At 38.5% G+C, this 26211-nt stretch overlaps 1 long non-coding RNA gene across 1 annotated transcript; it reads left to right on the forward strand.

Annotated features, from left to right (window-relative positions):
* The first annotated feature begins 3429 nt into the window (after positions 1 to 3429).
* LOC145651103 (uncharacterized) lies at positions 3430 to 26211 on the forward strand. Its single transcript, XR_014116780.1, has 3 exons — positions 3430 to 3626; positions 4664 to 4743; positions 25995 to 26211. It is a non-coding gene; the product is annotated as an uncharacterized LOC145651103 (long non-coding RNA).

Here is a 26211-nt window from a genome sequence, read left to right on the forward strand (position 1 = left end):
CAAGATGTTTTGAGCCTGGTATTGCCCTCAAAGTAGAAAACTGTGCAACTCAAGAGACATCTAGACCTCATAGACTTCTCTTTTGCATTTCAGTATTCAGCCAGTACCTGGCTTGAAAATATAGATTGTGCAGCACTGAACTACTTTCCTTTAATCACACTGGATTAATTTAAAGCAATCGTATTGCATAAATCAACAGGAAGTTTAAACATGTGTGATCCTAATCCCTAAGCACCTCATAAAAGACTGTGGAGCCAGCTTTCAAGTTAATACTCTGAAACCTGTTTCACCCCTTACACCAGGTGGTCCAAGACAGGCTTTAAAAATGAAGACATGACTGATATTAGGCTACTCATGAAGACTGATTAAAAAGAATTTATGCATGACACATGGTTGAAAAAAGAGAGCCTGGATTCTTATGATCAATAATGTATTGCAAAAGTGAAGAAGGTTTTTTTTAACTTCCATGAGTAGAGCAGAGAAGGCACTGGGAGATGTCTGAGGTGAGCCAAGTTACAAGACTTTTTTCCACTCTTATTTTGGTTTATAGGCAGGTGTGGAAGAGCAGATGAGCACTGAGAGGTAATTGAGAAGTGTCATGGGACAGGCTGGTCTGGAAGCTGCACAGCCTTGGCAGATTGTATTAATATTGTTTGTTTGGCAATGCAGGCTCGTCTTTCAGAAAGGAGCAAAAGGGATATTGATTACTCATCCCCTTTGTGTTTTTTAATTACTTCTGCTTGCCCTGTGCATATATTCTCTGCATTGCAGACATGTTCTAATAAAAATAAAACTTTGGAGGCTTACTGTGGGGTAAAAATCAGGCATCACAGCCATAATATTTCATTCTAAACTCCCTGAAATATTATAGTACTTATGGTTTGTAGGCAAGAAAAATCCCAAATTAGATCTGTTTTAAAGTTCTTCTATATTGCTAAGATGAAACTGAGAAAGATTTATCACCAATTTGAGATTTAAAGCCTTTCCCTATACATCTCATTCGGGTCTCCTGAAAACTTGCCTGAAAGCTTTATTACAGTAATCAGTACACTTAATGTGTTCTTTAAATCTTCCTGACCTTTATTTCATATTGTCTTTGCTCATTTCTTCCTGAAATGAGATGTTAAAAAGACCTATTTTTTTTTCTCTAGATATCACAGTCATGGATCCATCTCAACATGACCAAGAAATACCTGTTTATACTGTGTTTTTGCATGCTAAATTAAAATATGTTTTCATAATTTATCCATCACCCATAGTTTTTTTTGATCTGTTATACTCATGTGTCATTATGTATAATATGGAAAAGTGGATCCCCTCTATGTTGGTAAACTACTGCTGGACACTGAAGAGGGATGTTCAGTGAGGTCAAATAGAGGCAAAAATCATACACTGTAAATTTTAGAAGTACATCTGTACTCATTTTCAGGGTGATAACATTCTTATTTATGAATACATAGGGAGACCAGGGATGGTTGTAAAACTTTGTTTCAGCTCCTATAACTCAAAGAATATTTATGGTAGAGCTCTTAAATTTTACACAAAGTACCTATTTGTCTACTGCAAATAGTGATGTTTGCAACTTCACCAAATATATAACATTATTCATTAACTGATGCCATATACAAATAGATCCATTGTTACAACTTATCCCACTACCAGGAAAGTTAAAACACAGCCTGTCCCACAACCAGGGTAAGTTGTAGAAATAAGAGTAAAAATCTAAAAATTGAGACCACACCACAAAATATGCATCTAAATCACTTTATTGTGAGTAAGTGCAAAAATACAAATCTGCTGCCCTAGTCAATTAAGCACTCAACACATCCTCTTGCTTGCACTGAATACAATTTCTCTATGATATCCCATACTGCGTGGGCTGTCGATCTTTGAAATATGTAATTCTTGCAGTATCTGCTCAATGTCACATGGCAGATAAGAGTATTCACTGGTGACAGTCCTTACTGTCTTTCCCTACCTCACCTCATCAGATGTAGATTTAAGTACTGTATGTGTGCAGGCACACCCCTATCAGTTTCTCACCAACTTCCTTGGCATGCTGAAAAAAGGAGTATAGAGAAAAAGGGAAATAGAGAAAATGTGTTTAGTTGTCATTATAGTAACACCTATTTTTAAGAGACAGGGTAATTAAATGTTACATTAATTATATATTATGGGAGACTGTGGATGGTTGTAACAAAGCATCACTTTTGTCAGTAGGAATGACCTAAAGAATTATGTGATCAGTTTCATGCATGCCCAATTGCACAGCTGTGTGATTTTTAAAGTAGGAAAGTATACCAAGGACCAAGTCTGTATTTTGATATTCATTCTGTAGAAATTATGTAACTGATATATTAAAGAATAGTCTCATAAGTATGATGGTCATGAAGACCCATCGCGCTGCAAATGAAAAAAGTGCTGCAATTACACAAAGCATATTCTCTCTCTCATATTCTATCTATCTATCTATCTATCTATCTATCTATCTATCTATCTATCTATCTATCTATCTATCTATCTATCTATCTATCTATCTATGAAAAAAAATTGAACACTACAAAATTCAGTTTCTCTAGTTTTACAATTGATAGGTATGTGTTTGACCAGGCTGAGCAGTTTTGTTTTATTCTATAACCTACTAGCAACATTTCATCCAAATTCCAGATAAAAATCTTGTATTTTGGAGCATTTTTCAAATGAAAATGACTAATGGTCAAAATAAAACAGTTACAGAAATTTCAGACCCCAAATAATGCAAAGAAAACAATTCCATATTAATTTATAAACACAGTACTAATATTTCAACTTAGGATGAGTCAAGAAATCAATATTTGTTGAAATACCCCTGATTTTTAATCACAGTTTTCATGTGTCTTGGCATGCTTTGCAACAGTCTTTCACATTGCTGTTGCGTAACTTTATGCCACTCCTGGCACAGAAATTCCAGTAGCTTAGCTTTACACAACTTCAGCCCTGCCTTTAGAAGCCTGTTTCAAACTGTTCTCATTGTGCAATTCACACAAGGAGTAGCTCGAATAGTGGGAAAACATTCCGTATCAAAACCAGAAACACAATCCAAAAATCTAGGCAGAAGAATCCAAAAGGGGCAGGCAAAAATCAGAAACAAGAAACAGTAAATCCAAGGTATGATACACAGTAGTAGAATCAGAGAAATAATGCTCAGAAAACACTGGAGGCAATACTTCACAACGTGATGAACTTTCAGATAAGTTTATATACGCATTTCTAAGTGACACACAGGTGAATTCAATATTTGGGTGATCTGACATGATGTTCTTGATTGGTTGAGTCCTGGCTTGGGTAATGAACAGTCTGCTGGGCATTGTAGTGTGCTAAGGAATCAGGCGATATGACACTATCTCCCTCCAAAGAGTCCGGGATGGCCGAGATATGACGACGCCCGTGACGACCCTCAGCAGGCATGGCAGACCCCGGTCTCAATTGAGAATTTGCTGCAGAAAGGCAGAGAGGTCGACGCAAGGGCAAGGAGCAGGCCTTCCCAGGAACCTTGCATGGAAGTCTGAAAGGAGACCAGGATCCAGTACATCACAAAGGGAAACCCATCTTTCTTCCTTGGGACCAAACCCCTCCCAATCTACCAGGTACTGCAGTGAACCACCCCTTCTAGAGTCCAGAATGCGGCGTACTGCATGGATCAGAGTGCTGTCATAATCAATCTGTTGAGGAGGAGTGATCTCAGGGGAGACCTTATCCAAAGGCCCTGGAACAGGCTGAAGACACATGAAATGACCTCAAAACATGAAAGTGAGCAGGAAAGTTGAGTTGATGTGACTTCATTAATGCGCTTGTTAATTTCATATGGACCAATATATTTGTGAACCAACATGTGACATGACCCCAGCTTGCAGAAGTCCTGTGTAGAGAGCCACACTGTTTCCAGGTTGATATATTGGGTTTTCCCCTCTGTGCCTTTCTACAATTTCTTTATACCTTCGGAGAGCTCGTTTGATACACTGATATATTTCCTCCCATACTGTTTCACTCCTCTGCATCCACAGTGGGGAAATTCAGATGAGATGTGCCACTAGAGACTGATAATCTAAAATACACTCAAAAGGAGTCAAGCCAGTGGATGAACTAATAAATTAATTTTGGGCCATTTCTGCCCATAACAGGAACTTGGATCAGTCTGATGGATTGTTCATACAAAAACATAGGAATTTACTCAATTCCTGGTTAGTCTGCTCACATTGGCCATTTGACTATGGATGATAGCCAGATGCAAGACTATTAGCTACCCCTATATGTTCCAAAAATGAAGCCCAAACTCCAGATGTGAATTGATCCCGATCTGGTAATATGTCATCTGGCATGCCAAATATATGAAACACCTGGGTAAACAAAGCTTCCGCAGTTTGGAGGGCTGTAGGCATACTCGGGAATGCAATGAACTGCACACTGCTGGAGAATCGATCAAATTCAGTGAGGACAGTAGTGTTACCTTCAGAACAAGGGAGGTCAGTAATGAAATCTAAGGCGATGTGAGACTAAGGTCTTTATGGTACAGGAAGCAACATGAGCTTTCCTGCGGGTAGGGTCTTAGGTGTCTTGCTTTACTTCATTGAACATAAAGAAACATTTACGAATATTGCTCATCATAGTTTCCCACCAATACCAGGTTGCCAGGAGCTGTTGAGTACGTGTCTCCCCGGGATGCCCTGAAACCAGTGAGGAATGGGCCCACAGTCACGGCACGAGGTAGGTACATAACGTTTTCCCAACAGGACATGATGATTGTGTCTTGTATGGCTTGTTCTACTTCATCATCCATTACCCATTGTATAGATGACAGGTGTATCCAGCTAGGAAGGATAGTTTCCTTTTTGCTAGATTTCTCTTCTGTCCCCTCCAGGAAAATGCAGGATAAGGCATCAGCTTTTGTATTGTGGGTCCCGGGACGATACATAATCTTAAAATTAAACCTTGACAAGAATAAAGACCAACGGCCATTTGTTTATCTGCATGCATGTAGTCCAAATTCCTATGTTCGGTGATAACTAAAAAGGGATGATTCTCCCTCTAGCCAATGCCTCCACTCTTAGGCCAGTTTAATGGCCAACAATTCATGTTCTCCTATTCCATAGTTACATTCTGCTGGTGATAACTTATTGGAGAAATAAGCCACTGGGTGTAAATTGGACTTATCGTATCATTGTGAAAGTATAGCTCCTACCCTGAAGAATCAACTTCCATGACAAATGGAATGGAAGGATCGGGATGTCAAAGTATGGGAGCTGAGGTAAAAGCTTCATTCAGTTTTCTGAATGCTTGATCAGCCTCCTGATTCCAAAGTAGCTTGGTCATTGATCCTTTCAGAAGGGCTGTGAGAGGCGCTGCAATGCTGCTAAAAATCTGTATGATGCGTCGGTAAAAGTTTGCCAATCCCAAGAAGTTCTGGAGGTTAACGGTATCAGGAATGGGCCACTGGATGATGGCTTCGGTCTTCTTATCATCCATAGTGATTCCACCATGGCTGATCACATATCCTAGAAAAGTCATAGTTGGAAAGTGGAACTCATTTCTCTCCCTTTACATATAACCTGTTATCCAGAAGAGTCTTCAATACCACACATACATGGTGTACATGGATCTCAATGTCAGGGGAATAGATGAGGATGTCATCGATATAAGCAATAACAAATTTTCCAATGTATTCACAAAGGATATCATTGATGAAGGCCTGAAAGACAGATGGAGCCACACTGAGACCGTACGGAATTACTTTGTACTCATAATGACCTCTGGTGGTAATAAAGGCAGTTTTCCATTCGTCACCTTTCTTTATCCTTATCAAATTATAAGCGCTACAGAGGTCTAATTTAGTGAAGATCTTGGCTTCTCGTAATTGTTCTAGAGTGACGGGAATAAGAGATAGTGGGTATGCATATTTCTTGGATATTTGATTGAGATTTCAGTAATCAATACAGGGGTGAAGACCTCCATCTTTCTTCTTCACAAAGAAGAAGCCCGACACCATGGGGGAAGTGGATGGCTGAATAAAGCCTTGGCTCAGTGCTTCATTTATACATTCTTCCTCTCTTTTTCTTGGGAGAGAGGGTAATACAAGCCTTAGGGAATACGGCTCCCTCCAGAAGGTCAATGGAACAGTCATAAGGATCATGGGGCTGTAACAGGGTAGCTTTCCTCTTATTAAAGACCATAGAGAGATGTTGGTATTCCGGAGGGAGGGAAAAGGCTTGGTCATCAGCAGGACTCTCTATAGTGGTGAAACATAACTGAATAGGTAATATCAAACAATTCCTCAGACATTGAGATGATCACTGAGTGATTTCCTTTTGGGGCCATGATATGCTTGGGTTATGTTTGTTCATCAAGGTAGACCTAAAATGACTGGAAATGAGGCTTCTATGGAGGCTTCTATGACAAAAAATGATACAAGTTCGGAATGGAGTGCATTTGTGGTGTGTTTTATGAGTGTAGTGCAGTGAGATATGGAACCAGCTCCTATTGATGGTGCATCCAGAGCAGCCAGGTGAAGAATCTTGTGTAATAGGTCTACTGGAATGTCCAATTCCTGTACAAGATGGGCATGTATGAAGTTACCCTTGGCTCCTGAATCAACTAAGACTGTAAACAGAGTTTGGTGTATGAGGCACAACGTAGACAGTTAAAAAATGATTTAGCCATCATCTTTCTTGGGGGCAAGATCACAACCTTGTTTTGAGATGTGGGTTGCATGCTTCTTCTATGGCTCAGTGATGAGGCTCGATTGGGTCTAAGATGATAATCCTGGATAACATGTCCTGAGGATCCACAGTAAAGACAGAGACCCTCCACCTCTCCTCTTCAGTTAAGCATGAAGAATCCCATTGCATAGGTTCCACTGTATGCTCTTGTCTAAGCTCTGGTCTATAACTGGGAGAGGGACAGGTGGGGTGAGAACTCCTACCTCTACATGGTATTCGTTCTTTAATAAAATGATCCAGATGGATAGACAGAGTTATAAGCTGATTCAAATCTAACTTCTCAGCAAGCTAGTTTATGTAAGACCTCTGAATTGAGACCGTTCTGGAAAGTGACAATGCTGCCTCATTCCATCAGTACAGAGGTCTCGTGCATATTCGGCCACAGAACGATTGCCTTGGTGCAACTTGGTTAGTATCTCCCTGGAGGCTCTTCCCTCATGTAGGTGATTGAACACTGCCTTGAGTTGAGCGATAAAAATCATCATAAGATGATGTTTGTATGTTATCCCAGATGGCAGTTGCCCAATCTAAAGTTTTGTCAGGTAAATGAGAGGTAATGAATGAAATCTTAGCTTGACTGGACCAGAGTGGAAGGCTATGGAGGTATAAAGAACATTGTAACAGGAATCCTCGACACTTGTCTAGGGAGCCATCATATTTTGCGGGTTTACTCATGGGGAAGGTCGGTTGAATACTGATTAGGTGCCGGCGTGGGAATGAACTGAGAAGGAGTAGTCATCATTTGCAGCCTGGAGCTGAGTTCTCTGAGACATTGTCCTAGTTCTGACATTTGTGTTTGTTGGTCCGCTTGTTGTTTGGCGATTGTTTCCATTGACCATGTGAAACCCTCAAGCGCCTGTTGGTGTTGGCTGATTAACTGAGCCTGGTTGGTCAAAACTTCCTTCAAGGCATCTGAATCTGCCATCTGCATGGAGGTGAAGTATTCTCTACCAGGCCAGGCCAAATCAGATGCTTGCAGATAAAAGACAGGGCTTTTATTGTAGTTCCACATAGTGGAAAAAGGTCAAAACAAAACGGGCAAGGTTAGGAGTAGCTCAAATAGTGGGAAAACAGTTCATATCAAAACCAGAAACAATCCATAAATCTACACAGAAGAATCCAAAAGGGGCAGGCAAAAATCAGAAACAAGAAACAATAAAATCCAAGTTATGATACACAGTAGTTCAATCATAGAAATAACACTCGGTATACTCAGAAAATACTGAAGGCAATACTGTTTGCCGAGATCGGGTATTACCTGCCGTAGTGTTTTCCCCTTGCCTCTGTTTATTTTGGCCTTCATATTTGTGTTTCCCTCGTTTACTAACCGCCTCCTGCATATGCATTCTGCCTCTTGCCTGTTCCTGGTGGGATCGTTACAGACTGTCACCAGATAGGCAATGAAAGCTACACTTAAAAATATATAGCTTCATATTGGTTTTGTTGTTCTTATTTTACTTTATACCAACTAGTTTATACTCCTAGAGAATCCATAATTTTTAAACCTGAGGTGTTATTAAAGCTTGTTAATAGGCGTGTCGATGTAAACCAAATATTTGTTGTATACCTATGTTGATGGGTATTAGTGCTAGCTGTCTTTAGCTAGTTTAGTTTAGTACCTGAATGAGTAGGCTATTTTGAGTGGAAAATGTTGAATCCCATAGTTGTGTTGTGCAGTTAAGTGTAACAGACAGATTCATTACAATTGCCAGCTGTGCTGATGTCAGCTGAGAATCAATTGTCACTGCTGACTGAGAAGGCTTATGTGATGTTTTATGCATTTTAACATTATCAAAACATCACAGTTTACACAATCAATTTCATAATTGAAGATATGAGGGGGGGAAATGATTTTTTTTTCATCATATACATGGAGGCTTAACTTTCTTTTATTTCTGAGTGACAGGTTTCATATATATCATGTCCTGGATGTTAGAGAAGTGAGCTGCAAATGAAAAGCCAGGCATAGATGAATTGTTAATTAAATCATCTTAAAAACTGTGTAGGAGATGCTGCTATGTGTTATGTAGCTGAACTGCTATGGTAAGATACTTGTAATACCAACATCATGGATTTGATTCTTAAGGAGCTTACACACTGTTTACTTACTACTGTGGGTTATTTTGCCCCTCAGGTAAATAGTATATGCGGTACTCAAGTGGTACTTCTTATGGTGGCTCAGATTGTCAAATTACAACAGCATTTAAGACACAAACAAATGTCAAATACACAGCTGCATGAAGCAAGAGCACAAAAACAATAATCCAGAAAACAACACGCACTCACACAAAAATGCTCTGTTTATGAAAATTAAAAGCTCACAGCACTAAAACGTTAGGTGACATCATGTTTGCATTAAGTGACAAAACAACTGCATTAATCAAAATGAAAAATATTTTCAAAAATGCTGCATTGGCTTTGAGTGGTCCTGGCCACTTGGGAAACTTCACAGATAAAGGCTATGTCACAGGAAGTTATTACATAAACTAGCCATGAGCATGTTTTTTGAGGCCGGGTGCCATTGTTAATATTACATAAAGATAAATGCTTTATGACAGTTTGGCATAAAATCACTATACAGACCTAAACTTTACATTAACTGTGACCCTTTAGGAAAATTACATTTATAGCAAGAGGGTAAATAAATTACCAGCCCAGCAAATACTTGACTGATGATTCCACAATTCAGTCTGCATATACTGAAGTCATTGTACTTCTTCCACATGATCTTAGAAAAGATGGTACACACACAATATGAATTCTTCCTTTTTTTTCTCATATATAATTCAAATCAGGACCAAATACAAGCTGATCTATATCAAAGAACACTTGGACCAATCTCACTGTACTACTATTGTTCCTTAAAATGATCTAGATGTAAAAGATACTAAACGTTGTCCATTAAGACTCATTATTCTCAATTGCTGCTAAAATTGTAATCTCACCAGTTACTAAGGGTGTTTTCACACATAGGTCTTTTAAATGAACCAATCTCAATTCTCCTAAAGTGAACCATAAAGGGAACTGGCTGCAACAAATCTCAGTTGTTTTTATGTTCACAATATAAGTAAACTTTAAAGAGGACTAAGTTCTGCTCTTCTATATCACCACTTCTTGTTCACATCACAGACTCTTTAGAACTCAGACCTCTGTGTCTGGTCTCTGGGTAGCATCGAATTATGGCTAGTGTATTCCAGATGGTTACTTTTCCTATTGCTGTTATTTGAAGAGAGAACAAAACAGAACTGACATAAAATACCAGAACAGTAAAAAAAATTAAAGCAGAGACAAGCAGGAGGGACTTTGCTGCAGATTCACACATTTTCTTGCATTTGTTTTTATCTGTAAAGATTGCCACTCAAGATTCTCCATGAATAAAAACATGAAACGGACTGGGGCAACTGTATTCTCAAAATATACAGATCAAGCAGATCACAGTATCAACCACAAACAAACCATTCTGAGACCAAACCATTTTGAGACCTCATTTGGGGTCCATTTAGAGGAATCTGAGTTTGTTTGACATCTTCACATATGCAAAAGAAACCATGACTCAGTCTCTTATGACTTGAACAGTGCAAATATGAAAACTGCAATAGATATGCTTACATTATATATATATATATATATATATATATATATATATATATATATATATATATATATATATATATATATAATCACTACACATGTATATGATATATATATACACTGAACACTCTCAACATAATCTTAACACTACAATGATTTTGGGAAACAGGGCCCTGAGCCCCAGAAGCAACTGTGTTATCACTGAAATTAATCTGTAACAAACTTCAAAGCTTTTACCCCGACAAAAAACCTTTTTGGTAGATATGCTTGGCAGTATCTACAGTAGTAATACCTGGACATATAACAAAACTGCAAAAAGACGGTGTCTAGTTGTCTAGTTTAAGCTGCATGTGTCAGATTCTTGGGAGGCCCAAAAACCATGACACTGCAAGGAGACATAGAACATAGACACACACTATTGAAGAGTGGTCATATCATGTCATAACTGGTACACATATGAGTGCCATGCCATACACATAAGACATATATAGCAGTTTAACACTTTAATAAATTGTCATTCATAGTCAGATTCTTAGGGACACCACCCTGATTAACAGGGTAAATTAATTAATTTTAACCAATTTATTAATGATTATTAATTAGGTCACAACTCATGAAAGTCACTAGTTCAATAATGTGATTATTTCTCATCAACCAAAAATTAGAATATCACTCATGGCTCATACGCATTATAACTAGAGTATATTTATTCAATAAACAGAGATGTGAGAACATACATAAAATAATTGATAATAAATAAATAAAAGAAAAAGAAAGGGAAGAAAAACTTTAAGTAACCTATGAGAATGATCAACCAGTCAGTTTACTTATCTAACCAAAAAACGACCAACAAATGACCAAAGGGAATTTGTGGTGAGAGAGCATGACTAAAAGTATAACAGGAAAACTTAGGAGAGAAGAAGAAACTTGTGCAACAGCCTGATGGAGAACAAATAATAGGACTGAGGAAGCTGCATCACAATTAAAAGAAAAGAGTTATGTATATATAAAGAGCACCGTTACTATTGATACCACCTTGTAACACAAAAGAGGAAATACCTGTCCTGATGACTTGTTGGGCTCGACCATGTCAAACTGTCTGGGTGGCACTGAGGGAGAGGGTCCTTTTTCCACTTCATTGCTGGCTCGACCCTGCACAAGCGATGTAGGCCAATGATGAGAGAGCTAAGCTTCTTGATCTACAAGATTGGATTTCCAGCGCTGGCTCAATTAGAGAGTCCTAGGCCTTTTTGGCTCTGCCTTTCAGAAGTAAGAGCTTTGGTTAACAGTGGTTATGCATCCCATCCTTGCTTTCATGATGATGCTGAAAGGGTTTATTGCTAGCCATACGATGAAACTTCAGTTACAATAAACACAGCAAGGTGAACTAGCTTGATATCAGTTGTGATGAGCTAATTCTGATAAACACTAACTAAAATATATGTTCTAACCACTCTAATAATGAGAGGCTATTGACTTAATTTCAAAGAAAAGGTTTGAGTCTTGGTCTTCCCTTGCAGAAGGGGGGACCCCGGGGGGAGGGGGGGCACACCCCCTTTCTGTGGGTCCTCTAATCCTTCCCTGCTTCACACTTCACAGACTGAATAAGTTTCGAACATTTTGGGTATATGTTGGGGAAAGGACATGCCTTGGTTCATACATAGTCAATACCCTTTGTTATTCATCCCAGTAACCATTCTGAACATATCCTTTGAGTCTGTGCCATGAACTGCAGGAAACTGGCACTAGGCACCTCACTTCCTTCTGCTCTTCGAGCCACATCCAAGTTTGGCTTTGTGTTAGAGAAAGAGAAGCAATTGTGTGCACTGGCTGGACCTCAAAGGGAGGAAAACTGCAATGGAGTTAAATTCCTGTTTAGAAGGCTCACTCCTCGATCTCAAGATAAACAGATATGAGGAAAGTCATTTTGTACAAAGTTTGTACAAAATACCACCTTCACCTGGGTGTGTGTTTGTGAGGACCAGATGTCCCCATACATTTGGATGACAGAAAAACACATCTGCCTACATCCCCCATGAGAGTGGCTTTAAAATTATTTTAGGCAGGCATTATTTGACAAATTAAAGGGTCAAAGATTAGCCTCAGTTACTGAGGTTTAGATTAAGATTTGGTTTCAGACTAGACATAGTATAATTGGCATTATTTACCTACACAAGCCAATGTATGTTGCCCATAAACATAGTAATGCAAGACTGTGTGTGTGTGTGTGGGGGGGGATGTTTGTGTGTGTACAAAATACCACCTTCACCTCACTGTGTGCTTATAAGGACCAGATGTCCTCATACATTTGGATGACAGAAAAACTCATCCCCCCACATCACCCATCACTTATCACAAAATGAGGGCAGCTTTAAAATATTTTATAAATATTTTTACAGCTATTCTTTGGCGGGAAAAAACTATAAGGGGAAAATTTATCTTTGGTTACTGAGATTTAGGTTTGGTTTGGGTCCAAGCGTAGTATTATGGGAAAGATTTGCCTACACAAACCAGTAAAAATCAAAATAATGCAAGACTGTGTGTGTGTGTGTGTGTGTGTGTGTGTGTGTGTGTGTGTGTGTGTGTGAGTACGTGTGCATGTTGCATGTCATTTGTTCACCGTTTTCCAGCACTAGACATGTTTTCTCTCCCTCACAGTGATGTGTTGTGTAACAGATTTCACTGTGGGCTGTCAAACAGTGCCTGTCTCCCCTCTGAGCAGAGGCCATTTCCTCTGTGAATGTGACATTATCTGCTGCATATGGATCCTCCTGGGCAGGCGATTGACTTGGCTCCATGAGCACCAGCCAAGGAGGAAGTAGTCAGCCTGAATTTCCCAGGGAGGTTATTTAAGGGAAGCAATACTATTGCTAAAATAGGACTTAATGAATGGCTAGCCTATGCTGTCTATTCGGATTCAGTCCAAGTCAGAAATATGACTAAAATCAAGCCCCTAAAGAAAGTCCCACTGGCTATCTTTCTATTTTATAACCTCCTTTTCCTCTTCCTGAAATGCTGCTGATTCATGTAGCCCCAGAGAGAAATCTTACTGCTTTAATACACCCTGGTGATGTGCACAACCAGCACTCCTCAGCTGCCCTTTAAGTGCGACAACTGCTACTGGGCTGGTTCTTTCTTAGCCAAACGTGTGGCCGGTTAACATCCCACTCTGTGTTTCTGCAGCAGAGTAGGCACAGAAGAACTGCCAACACCCATAAATAATTGTTCAAACTTGTGTGAGAGTGCATGCATTAGGTAGATAGAGAGGTATAGAGACAGGTTGTACTGCAACAATGGCATACAGTTGAACCACGTGAAGGTGAACTAGGCCACATCCAGTTTTGGATGGATGTTCATTTTGGTGAAGAATTAAGTTGATGTGCTTTTTTCTTTCCAGTGGAGTTTGCCCAGACCTGTGTGCAACTGCTTTCAGTAGTTTGCAGTCATGACTTTACACATTTGGTTGTAAACTTGCACTAGCTTTTACAAATGTTTCATTAAACTTCACAATTGAAACCTTATTCCTAAATTATTAGATTATGTGCCTGACAAACATTTTGAAATATTTTTGAAGCATTTACTTTATGTACTGTTTCTTTTATAATATTCAAATATTTACTCCTTAAAGTCCCAACAGTATATTACACAGTAACTACTATGAATGATTTAGCAACTACATTGATAGGTATATATATATATATATATATATATATATATATATATATATATATATATATATATATATATATATATATATACACACACACACACACACACACACACACACATATATATATATATATATATATATATATATATATATATATATATATTGTCAGTTATATCATGTGTAACTTAACTGTCATGATTAGTCCCCCCCCAGCTTCCATGTTCCATGTTTTCCTTGTCTTTCTACCTTGTTAAGTTCATGTTTTAAACCCTGTCACGTTCCCTCTGTCTTGGCTGTTCATTGTTTATTTGATGGTTGCGTTAGGTTCATTGTGTTTGGTTTAATGTTTGGATGGTTGAAAGCTTGTCTGTTTCAAAGCCTCTGTTTGTTAGCCTGTTTTGTTATCCTAGCCTTTGTATTTCCTGTCCTCTGTTATATCCTGCTTCCCCTGTTTGCCTTCGTGTGTTTTTGTTTGTTTCTAATGTATCCCCGTAATCTGTGTTGGCTCTATGACCCTGGACTGCTATAACGACTATGACTCTCAATTTGCCCCGAATAAATCTTTGCTCTTCTCCACACTTCGTTCGCCTCCTTACCACTCAACGTTACATTAGCAGGTGCCTTTTTCTGTTATTTGAATAAACTTTAGCCCCATGTTTCACACTCAGACAGTCACACCATAATAACTTTTAGAAAATTCTATATTCGTGAAACCTGACCTCTTGGATGCCATCTGCATAGGCTGTACATGGTAGCATGTGTTGACATCTGGAACCCTCGAGATAATTAAATCGTCAGGACCGTCAGTCATGTCTGCATGATATCCGTTCCCCTGCAGGACCAGAACAATCTGTTCAGTGCTGGAGGATGTTGGGGAGGGAGGACAGGGAAGACAGGTTCCCAGCTGCAAAAATGTCAAATCGTTTATCATGATATACCAGTAGTGCCTGAACGTGGATATGAGAATGCAACAGTGTTTCATCAGAAAGCACTCCCATTTTAACCAACATATTAACATCTTGAAGACATAATAAGACATGTTATTACAAACAGGGTAACAAAATTCACTTGGCAGTAAATTTTGAACTTATTTTACTTCCCAACTAAAATAGGTGGACCTAATTGTACTTTTTACACTGAATTTGAATCTTTGTTTTTTTAGAATATTTCTATGATGTAGGATTTTTAAGTGACAGGGCAATTGTTTTGTTTTTTTATACAATCTGTCATAAGTCTATTTTTTAAGTCTATACTTTTTTACTTTTTGATTTTGTATTTTTTAATACAGTTTGAAAAATTGCAAAAAAAACTACAGTATTCCCTGTTTTAAATTGATTATTTGATACACAAGTTCAGTATAGTATTTGTCAAAGTGTGCCATTATATTTTTGGTTGAAATGAGCAGATAATGATGCACTAGTTGAAATATCTTCAAGATGTTGGTTCCTATCCTCTGACAGTATGGACACCAGAATTGGTTCTGTATATCTTTCAAAGCAAATGAACAAGTCTGCTGTAATATCAGCCTAACAGGAACATCAGCATGTGCTCCATGTGCTAATTCTGTTCAAAAGTCCATAACCTCTCCTGTTTACGACAACCCTCTGTTGCAACTTTCTGCCATATGCCCTTCTCACAAAATCAAGTTTCCCTACTTAAGTATATTACATGGCTAATATTTTATTCTGTTTCTCACTCTTTTTAGTACACAGCTTTTCTAATCTCAGTTCTCACAAGCAGAGGAGAGTTCACAAAAACACCTGCTGAGCTGCAAATTGTAACTACAGAAGTTCTTTTTCCTCATAATAGAGATACGAGAAAATAATCAGAACATTATGCCAGCCACTTTTAGAACTATTTACACCCTTTGCAACATATTCCACTATGTAATTAATTAATTATTTCTCTAATAAATAAATTATCCAGTAGCTGGAATTGTCCTCAAGTTTGAGAATGACATTAATGGGACTAAAATAGGACCTGTGTTTTGAAGAGGTTTCATTTCAAATAGGTATTCTATATACAATAGGTTACACCATCAGTCATTAAAAAGTGCTGGGCTGGGTTTGAAAAATGCACCATAACCTCCAATTTACATAATTCTGAACACTGATCTCATTGAAGTCTAATCCAGTTTTCTGGATTAAGTTGGAATTTGGTTTTGAATGAAAAAAATAGAACACTCCTTAAAACCAGAAAAGATTGTACAGGGGGTTTAGCTGGGCTAATTGTTTTCAGTAGGAGCATATCTGTAGAGGATAAAAAATAATGGCAAAGTCATGAGGATACACACTATGTGTGATTTACATATAAGGTCATGTATATATGCACATACATATATGGGATTTGCAAGTAAACACAGTTGTGCACAAGCACACATGCACATGTGCGAAGGTGTGGACATGTACCACAATGCCACCCACACACACCTAAAGACACACACACCCCTACACTTGCAACATCTTATTGGACCATTAGGCTTAGCCATGCCCAGCAGGACACACAGTCCACCCTTGCTGTGTGTCAATCAAGTAATTCATTAAATCCTGTTTCCATGACCACTTACTATTGCGCCATTGTTTTAAAGTACAAGTAATGTACAAACCTACACACACACACACACACACACACACACACACACACACACACACACACACACACACACACACACACACAACAACAACAACAAAGGCAGCTACATTTGAGCTAAAGTCTCTCAGTCATTGTTTATATTAGAAAAATGTCATGACAAATATACCCTAAAGAGACCTAACTCAAATATACCCTACAGAGACTAAAATACTTTTTTCAGCTGCTAAGCCCTTCACTGGCAACCCTTTCTGTTGAATCTGCTGCAAAAAATCTGATGCTAATTTAATCTACCCAGAGGCCTGGGGAGAGAGAATACCCGCCTGCTTCATTACATCTGAAGATATCGGATACCTGGGGGTTTCTGGAGAGTTTTAACAGACTCTCTTTCTATCAGTTTTCCCAATGACTGCCAAACATCTATATTCCCAACCTGGAACTCCACTTGCAAGCACTTTCCAAAGTCACCATAATCCAATTACTGCCAACTGTCTTCTTTTGTGCTGGCCGCTGGAACAAACCTAATTAAACAGGAGCTGTGGACGTGAGTGAGAGCTGTGGCACACTGCAGACTGGAGCTTGGTAGAGGAAGAAGTAATTGTTTAAAGCATGACCACAAGACTCTTGAAACATGCACCTCAGGTATTATTACGGCCTTCTCACCACAAACTGTAATCAATACTGTTGCAGGATGCAGACTTGAGCTGAATGTTTGTTTTGTTTTTCCATTGTAATGCACCAAACTGAATTCCAACAACAACATTAGTAAATCACTGGTAATCATAAAACACTGTAAATGGACTTTAAGTAGATTGGATTTTAAGTATGTGTAAATTCAGATGGACACTCCTGTAATAATTGACTGACACTGAAGCAGTTGGTGCTGTAAGAGCATCTGTGGATAATATGATAACTGATACCAGCAAGCAAGGCCCTTAATGCAATTTTGACAACCATTTACAACTGAGAGAAACGCTTCATATTCAGTCACACCACACATGCTGGATGAGATGGAGCAGAGCAGGGGAAGGTGAGGAAGAGTGAGAGAGAAAGAGAGAGTTGAGAAAGAGAGAGAGAGAAGGAAAGAAAGAACTTCAACAGCCTTTCAGCATGAACAGTTTTTATTGTTTGTTTTTGGGGGGTTGAGTGGGGGTTTACCCATTTCACAACAAAGCAAGTATATGAGTTAAAAAAACCCCCAAATCAAAACAAGTAATTTAAAGCGCAGTTTAAAAAAAAACTGACTTATGCATTCATCACCACTTTACTCTCCTTCTCTCAGCTCTACACACACACACAGCTAATTGTCTTGTAACACTCAAATTAGTCCTCGCAAGTGAGAATAACAAACACCCAAAGATTCATTCCATGCTCAGCTTCAATTACAGAACCGCATTAATAGTTATGGCAACGACACCCATCCCTAGTACCCCAGCATCTTGTTTTCAACTGCAAAGTTTTAATGTTTTGCAAATTCTTTTCTTCTCATGTATAGTGGGGAACTGACATAGATATGCTATGCACAGTTCAAAGCTCATTCTATTCACTAGGACGACATATGACTATGGCAAGCTAGAGAAACAAGAATATAGTCTGAGGTGTGCTGTGCCATTCAGACTTCATACATACTTTCTGCTGTTACTGGATTTGTATGTTCCCTTTTGCATATTTTTGAAGTAGTTTGGAGCTGTGTAAGCAATAGTCTAAACTATATCAACTAGCTATTCTCCCATTCTCTCTTCTCTCACTCATTCACTTACACATACTTGCACACACACACACACACACACACACACACACACACACACACACACACACACACACACACACAAACACTTATTCATCAAAAACTCTTTTATAAATTATACATGGTTTATATATAAAATGTATAATTCATGATGTAATTAATACATATGTTATGCTTTTTTAAATAATAAACTATATTGTTTATTAATATACAGGACTTGAATTCAGGGCTATACAGGATTTCAAATGTCTCTCAGTTAATATCATGCAACTGATTTTGATTTGCATAATGGAATACAGCTACTCGGAAATCAAGGATGAGGATTAGCCGCAGTTCTAAATCTCTGACTGCGGATTTGCATTTTCAGCAGGAGTCATAAAATGTCAAATGTTTCAAGGTAGGGGGCCGCCTGGATCATTGTACACGTCATAATGACAGCCACTTTTATATTTCCACCAGCCTTCCTGCATTCCCAGAGATGTTACAACTGTTGCTATATATACCAGTGCAAAAATCACTATTTTATAAACCAGACATTTAATAGGTACCCAAAATTGTTAAAACTGACAAAACTCTATGGAAATGTTTATGAATATGCAGCTGGTATATGGACTGGGCTCAGACAAGCTTTTAACCTCAGACCATAGATTAATTTTGATCTGCTTTCAGTTGTGCTTTTATTATTTAGAAATAAGCAGCTTCCTTCCTTGGATCTTTATCTTAGCCATGGGCATGACTGTGAAAAAAAGTCTCCCTTCTTCTGAGCAGTAAACACAGAATATTTGAAATTGATATTTGATCCCAAGGATAGCTAAGCTGCTTCTTCACCATTTTACTGAAATATTTCTCAGGAAATGAGCAACTAATGATGGTAAAATGTCAACTGGGGTCCCCACATGGCACAGCTGGCTAAGAGGGTTGTGTACTATTGCTAGAACCTGAGCTTGAATCATGCCACTACAGCCAGCCATGGTCTGTTCTCTAATGGAACCCAACTTGCCCTGGTCTTAGGGTGGGAGGGATGACTTAGTTTCTCTGCCTCTTGTCCATCTACAGCAGTGTTGTCCGGTACAACCACCTCACTGCCAGAACTGAGTGGTTAGTGTTCAGTTTCCAGCTGCGTTATGACTGAATACACAATGTCATAGTGTGACAGCAAGCAAAAATCCAGACGCACTTTTACCTTTTTTGAACATTGGGCATAGGAGCAGGGATCTGCATGCGTTCAGTAGTGCAGGTCGGTTTCTTTAGCCCAGTGTGCATTCATATTTAATGAAAAGAAAAATGCCTTTCTGAGAGGAGGAGGGTGTGGTTACAGAGGTGCTTCATGGCACAATATTGTAGGGCCTTACTCCCAGAATCTACTCGAGTCACAGAATGTCAATGAAGCAGATCATACGACACCAGATGTCTGAAAGTCTGGGCCACAAACCTTGGCACCCCGTTGTTTTTTCTAGTGCATACCAAAATTTTCCAAGGAGTGGAAATGATGACCCAGTCTTAACCACACTAAACATCTGCGTGTGGCTCCAGCTCAGTCTGGCTTAGAGGAGCCGAGTGAAATGGGAAGGACTCCACCATTTGCCCTCCATGGCTCTGCTGTTCCAAGGGCTCCTTTGAGTCATGCCTAATGTGTGCACGCTGTCTCTTTGATAAGCTCATTGCTCTCACCTGCCATGGAGAGGCATTGATGCATCGAAATTGCTCAACATACCCCTAAAAACAGTTCCAGTCCTGTGTCATGTGTGTCCTCGTCAACCTGCAGTGTTGTTATGAGTGAGCCTGCCTGAAGATGCCATTATCATGTGCAGTGACCCCCCCTCCCCCCCAAAATTAAACAAGTGAAGAGTGATAGGATAGGCCAAGGTGTATAGCCTGAGTTAGGTTCACTTTGATGCCATCTATCCATCCATTAATCTGGCCCGTTTAATCTATGGCTACCAACTCAATTGCATTCCATGTATTGACAAAGAGTTAGTGAGAAAATGGATGAATAGAGAGACAGAAGTGTGCAAAGATGTTTAAACAAAGACTGAAAAGATCCAGTCATTTTTCACTCCCTCTACTTGAGTGCTCCTTGAGAATCTATAACCTTTATTAATTCAGGCTTTAATAAAAGTGTCTTTAAGTTCTTCGCAGAAAGAGGCAGACAGTCCTGTCTTCCTACTGCTACTCAATGAGCAACTAATGTCATAACACCAATCCAGGTGCCATTCTCTCCCTTTAATCACTTGCCCTTTAGTTGTGATGTCTGTGTACGGTAATCCTTACAGCAACTGCAACGGGAACGAATGTATTTCTCTTCTCGGCTCTAGTGACCCAGCTCACACAATTACGAGTGGCATAATCAAAGCAGATCGACTAAAAGTCATTGTAATTAATGGTAACACTGAGTCTGCCCTTCATAATCAGGATTATGTAGGCCTTCTGTCTGCTCTATGCCATAAAAAAAAGCGAGTGCTAGTCGACACTAATGCAATCATCACTGCTATTGGTGACATTTACTGGTCTGTTTGTTTGTGAGCACTAATTAAGAAATGACGAGATAGCCAAGCCATTCTCATAGCAATAGACTCTTTCATTTTTAAAAGGGTCTAGATTACAGTGAAGAAGAAAATGAGGGGGTATTCTTCTTTGCCATTAAATGTTAAATAGTAAACATTTTGCAATATGTTCAGAGACCTTGCTTCCTTGATGAACACTAATCAGGCCTTCTAACTCATGTAAAAATCGGATATGTTTCCTGACACTGTTGAGTTGCACTCAGGCTGCGTGCACTCAGTCTTTATGAGTTGTTTTATACAGCCATCTAGTGGCCAATTTGTGTTATAGCCTTTTAAGATAAATGCCCTCCAAGCAAACAAATCTCTGACCTCTTAATAAAACTCCATCTTTGGGTTTCTATTGGTTACTCCAGGTGAATTGATTTCAAATATTTATGTTCAGAAAAGGTACACTCTCAGGACATTAAGTTACATAATGAGATCTGTCAAAATGCTAGGTCATGCAAAGCTTATGAAATACTAAAGCCATTTAGCACTGACATTGCTTTGTCACTTGACAGGAATTTTCAGTTCCTGAGAGCCAGGAATACATTTAATGTTTACACAGATCTTCAGTTCAAATTAACTTTTCAAGAAAGAATCTGTAATTATTGGTGGAAGAAAAACCAAGACAGACAAGTATATTTCATAAAATCAAAAACAAACAAACAAACAAAAATACAACATTAAGATGAAATTACATTTTTCTGATTGGGAATAAGGAAATACTGATTTACATATTGTGCTATAGCTGTGGCATTTGCTCAAGACAAGGCGAAGGTAGGTTGGATGTAAGAGCTCACAGGCTTTTACCTTTTGGCTCAGGTGAAATTGACAAGGTTACATCATGATAGGTGACAGAGAGCAGGAACAAAGCAGTGAGTAGGCACCCAGAAAAGGTGCACAGCTTGGACTGCAGGCAGCTCAAGTAAGATTTCTCAAAAAACTGAAATCAGCGTACATATACAGACATTGATTGCATGGAAAACAAGAAGCAGATGATTAGTATTCAGGAAAGGCAAAGTTAAGCAGAGCAGAAGGGTATGGATGTGGAAGCCACGACAACTGTCCTCAAAAATACCCATTGTTTATATCATCCCTCACATCTCATCCCTCAAAGGGCCACAGTTTCATTTTTTCAAAATCATTCACAGCATGTCACATTCGTGAACACCAGCTCAGTCTATGTCTAACTTTATGCTGTCGAGTCAACGCAATTATAGACAAAGCTCTAAAGCTCATTGCAACTTCAGAAGATGGATTTGCATGCCATTAGTACTGTAAAATGTATACAAATTTGTGGGTGTGTGTATTTTATTTATACAAATATATGCAGTATACACCCACACACATGTACATACACATACATATGAAAATAACATATTGTGACCTCTATTTTAGCCTTCAGTATCCTGCTATTACCTGATCACTTCCTAACTATTCCACAGAGCCAAATACCCATCCAGAATCCTACTACTGGTGAACTGAATACACAAACTGCTGTGGATTAATGAAGGCAAGGTGTGTAGAAGCTTGTGATAGTGCATGTATTTATTGAACAGTGTAGACACGAACTAAATCAAACAACCAAACAATCAAAGACACAGAACTGCTAAGATAACCAACAGAATGTTTCTCAAGATTAGCTTTCTCAATTGTCAAGTTAAAACAGTGATATAGGGTGGAATCATCATTCTTGGCAGTAATCCGTCATTCAAAGGTTACAGTCAAAGATAAATCCAACTTTACTAACATCATCTTCAACATTTCTCTCATTGGACACATGTTCCATAATTGCAAGTTTGTCACAAGATAAATTATCCTTATGTAATACTCAGCCTAGACCTCACCACTGCTTGTTGACACCTAGAGCATGAGGCAGCTCAGAACTAGATAAACATGCAGACAACATCAAATTCTAATAATGCATAACAGTTTTTATTTATTTTTATTTTATTTTTTTTTAAAAAAGGATAATACAATAAATCACAGTGGAGTGTAACCACTGCCTGTATCTAAGAAATTTATCGAAATAAATAAAAATTATAGCGATCAATGGGGCTGGCATATATTGGATAAAGCAAGAGTTCTGTATCACTCCAAGGAAAGGGATAAAGAAACACATAATAAACACAGTTTACATAATAAACACATGACTTTTAAATACTGTTTGTTGCATGCTGCAAAAGCATGTATGTTTAATTGTTTCGCTTTCATCTTTTGTCCTATCAAACTGTTTTAACCAGGTGGCAAATGTTCAGGCTTCTTGGTATGCTTGTTGAGATGCTTGTCATCTTATGTATCTTAATAAAAATAAATACATAAATAGAACAGTAGTGTTGTAATAAAGCCCATTTTCCCTACAAGGCTAAGAAAACTTACCCCCAACTCTTATATTCCAAACAATACAAACAAATCTGCTGGCATATTAAGTAATCTACAATTCCTCTAGAATCTGTATGAGCTACTACTACTCAGCACCCTCTACTATTCCCTTCTTCTGGCCTAATAGGATAGAGTGATGTTGGTTGATTAGTGTCATTTACTCTGATAAACTGTCGGTCATTAACCTTGCTATGTGATAATACCATACACAATGTCTTGTGTATGCTGTTTCTAAAGGAAACATAGCAAATACCTAATGATTATATTTAAACCTTCTTACCCTTATGAGCTGTAGCTGCATGAGCTGTGAAAGCCCTGTTTCACTCAAGATAGTGGCTTGGCTTTGTTTATTGAAATAGTATAAAACTATGGTTCCAGATTACCATGTTCTTACAGCTTGCCATTTAAGAATATCAGATCATTCTGTGGCTGTGGTTGTAGTGTTTCATCCACAAAAACTACATTTGAATTTTATGAATTACTTACTTCAGTTGCTGCAACTTCTTCCACTGTTTTGTTACTTGGTCATCTTAATATATCTGTCGAAACAAATTGTTCATTGATACAAGAATTCAAAACATACCTGAAAGTTTTGATTTACCACCTCCTCATTCTCATGGGCATACACTTGATTTAGTTAGTTTCTTTGGTCTTAATGAATTTAGTGTAGTGCAGTCCAATAGTGGAACATCTGATCATTTGCAATTAGAATTTAGTTTCAGATTTCCTGTACTCAGATCTAAGATTAAGATAGTAATATTCTATTCTAGTCTTAAATCCTCATAAGCCCTCAGATAGCAAAAGCAATACGCCTGAGTCTACCGTCCTGCTCCTGTGAAAGTACTGCCCCAGTCTCTCATGACTAGCATCTACCTCCACAATGACAAGCTTTTGAAAATCTGCATAAGATAAAACTGGAGCTGTGACTAGCTGCTCTTTGAGGGATTGAACTCCTCCCAAGCATATCTCTAAACATACAGGCAGTGTTTTCCCCTTCTTCCGTGGGCCACTTAATCGACCCACCAAGCAATGTGAAGGTGCACCCATCTTAGCACAGCTTTCACACAAATGCCTGAAATAATTTGTGAACCAGAGGAAAGGCCAGAAATAGATGTTGTGGACACTTACACCCATCTTCACCACTTTAATCTTGTCAGGATTGTTGTCCACTTCATCTTCAGAAACAATGTGTTTTACTTTAAGCCTTTGTGGCTTCATATGGGGAAAGTCATTGTAAATGCTGCCCAAAGGAAGTTGGGTACACAATTACATTATCAAGATAGAGCAGCTCAGACTAATAGTGTTTCATAAGGTTCTGGAAAGTGGCTGAGGCATCACATAACCCAAAGGGCATCCAATTATATTCAAACAGCCCAGAGGGTGTACAGAATGCCATCTTGGCCTTGTTCTTCTCTGCTACTGGCTCCTGGTTATTCCCACTGGCTAAGTCAATGGTGCAAATAAAATTCTGGAAATCACTTCATCAAAATTAATATGATCTATTTCTATCATAGAATTCAAAACACAATGTAAAAGTTTTTGTCAGTGTTTTGTCAGTGCTATACTAAGTATTGTGATTTTGACTATTATGTTTTGTATGCTTTGAATTGATGTCTTGCTGATTGTTATCTGTTATGTGTTTATGATTATGTGAAGCAAACTTGAGTGTGAAAAGGTGTTATAAAAATAACATTTTTGCTATTATAATAATTATTATTATAGGCACTCCTCAAACCAGGAAATAGGCTATACATCTTTGCACTGAGTTACCTATAGTCCACAGACAACTGAAGACTCACGTCTTTTTGGTGACTAATACAATTGGCGAAGAGTAAGGCCTAATGCTTTCTCTAATAGCCTTCATGGTCAAACAGTTTAATATGAGCTTTTACCATATCATATTGGGAGGGAGAAATGCAGGTGAAGTACATGTAGTACATTCTATTATCCTAGATCATCCTCAAAAGAATACATGGTTTATGGTTAATAGAGTTTTACCCTGGGGAAGTTTTCCACCGCCAGTTCATTCAAAGATATCATTCAAAGTTCAAACTCAGTCATGGCCATAGGGGCTTTACAGCTGATTGAGTAGAAACATATGCTGTGCATTCAGACAGGGATAGATCAATAACAAAAATTAAAAGGCTCTGTAACCTGAGGGGACTCCTGCAAAACCTGCATGGTACCAGCTACTTGATGGGAAGAAAGGCAAACATCACATTTTGCTACATTGGTAAAAGGATAATAGCATAAATAGTTCCCTGTTTCACCTACACTAAAGTAGGTGAAAACAACAAAGCCTCCAGGAGAATCCATCCTCTGGGCCCAAGGGTTCTAACAAAAACTCAGCAACTGGTAGCATGGTCTAGGCCAGGTGCCACCTTCTGGCACAGTGAGCAGGGGGAGCTTTGAATTAGATCATATAACGCATAAAAGAAAGGTACCTTTTTATTTAAAGATAATGCAATAAATTACAGTGGGGAGTACCACTGACTGCATCTGAGAAATAAAAAATAATAAATAAGTAAACAGAAAGAATAGAGTTTGATGTGGCTGAAATATAGTGGCTACAGTAACAGTTTGCCACCACCCCAAGATAAGGAAGACGGGAACACTGAGTTTACATAAAAAACATACATAAATACTGTTGTGCACTCTGTGACTTATGATACAAAAATGACTCTGAACAATTAATAATATCCTGCATTTTGGTCTAGGCTTCAGTCAACAGACAAGCACGGAACACAAGGTGCTGCAACATAATGGACTCATCACTAGTTGGGAGAGAGTCAGACATGACTTTTCGGAGGAGAAATACTTTACTACCAGCACGATTGTTACCCAGTATAAAAGAAACACCACTGAATGGTCTTTCTATTCTAAGAAATTGTGATGTAGCTAGTGTAAAGATATATAAAACTACATACACACAGA

Source organism: Electrophorus electricus, chromosome 1, assembly GCF_041902795.1.
Source record: "Electrophorus electricus isolate QZ-2024a chromosome 1, ASM4190279v1, whole genome shotgun sequence".
NCBI classification, from domain to species: domain Eukaryota; kingdom Metazoa; phylum Chordata; class Actinopteri; order Gymnotiformes; family Gymnotidae; genus Electrophorus; species Electrophorus electricus.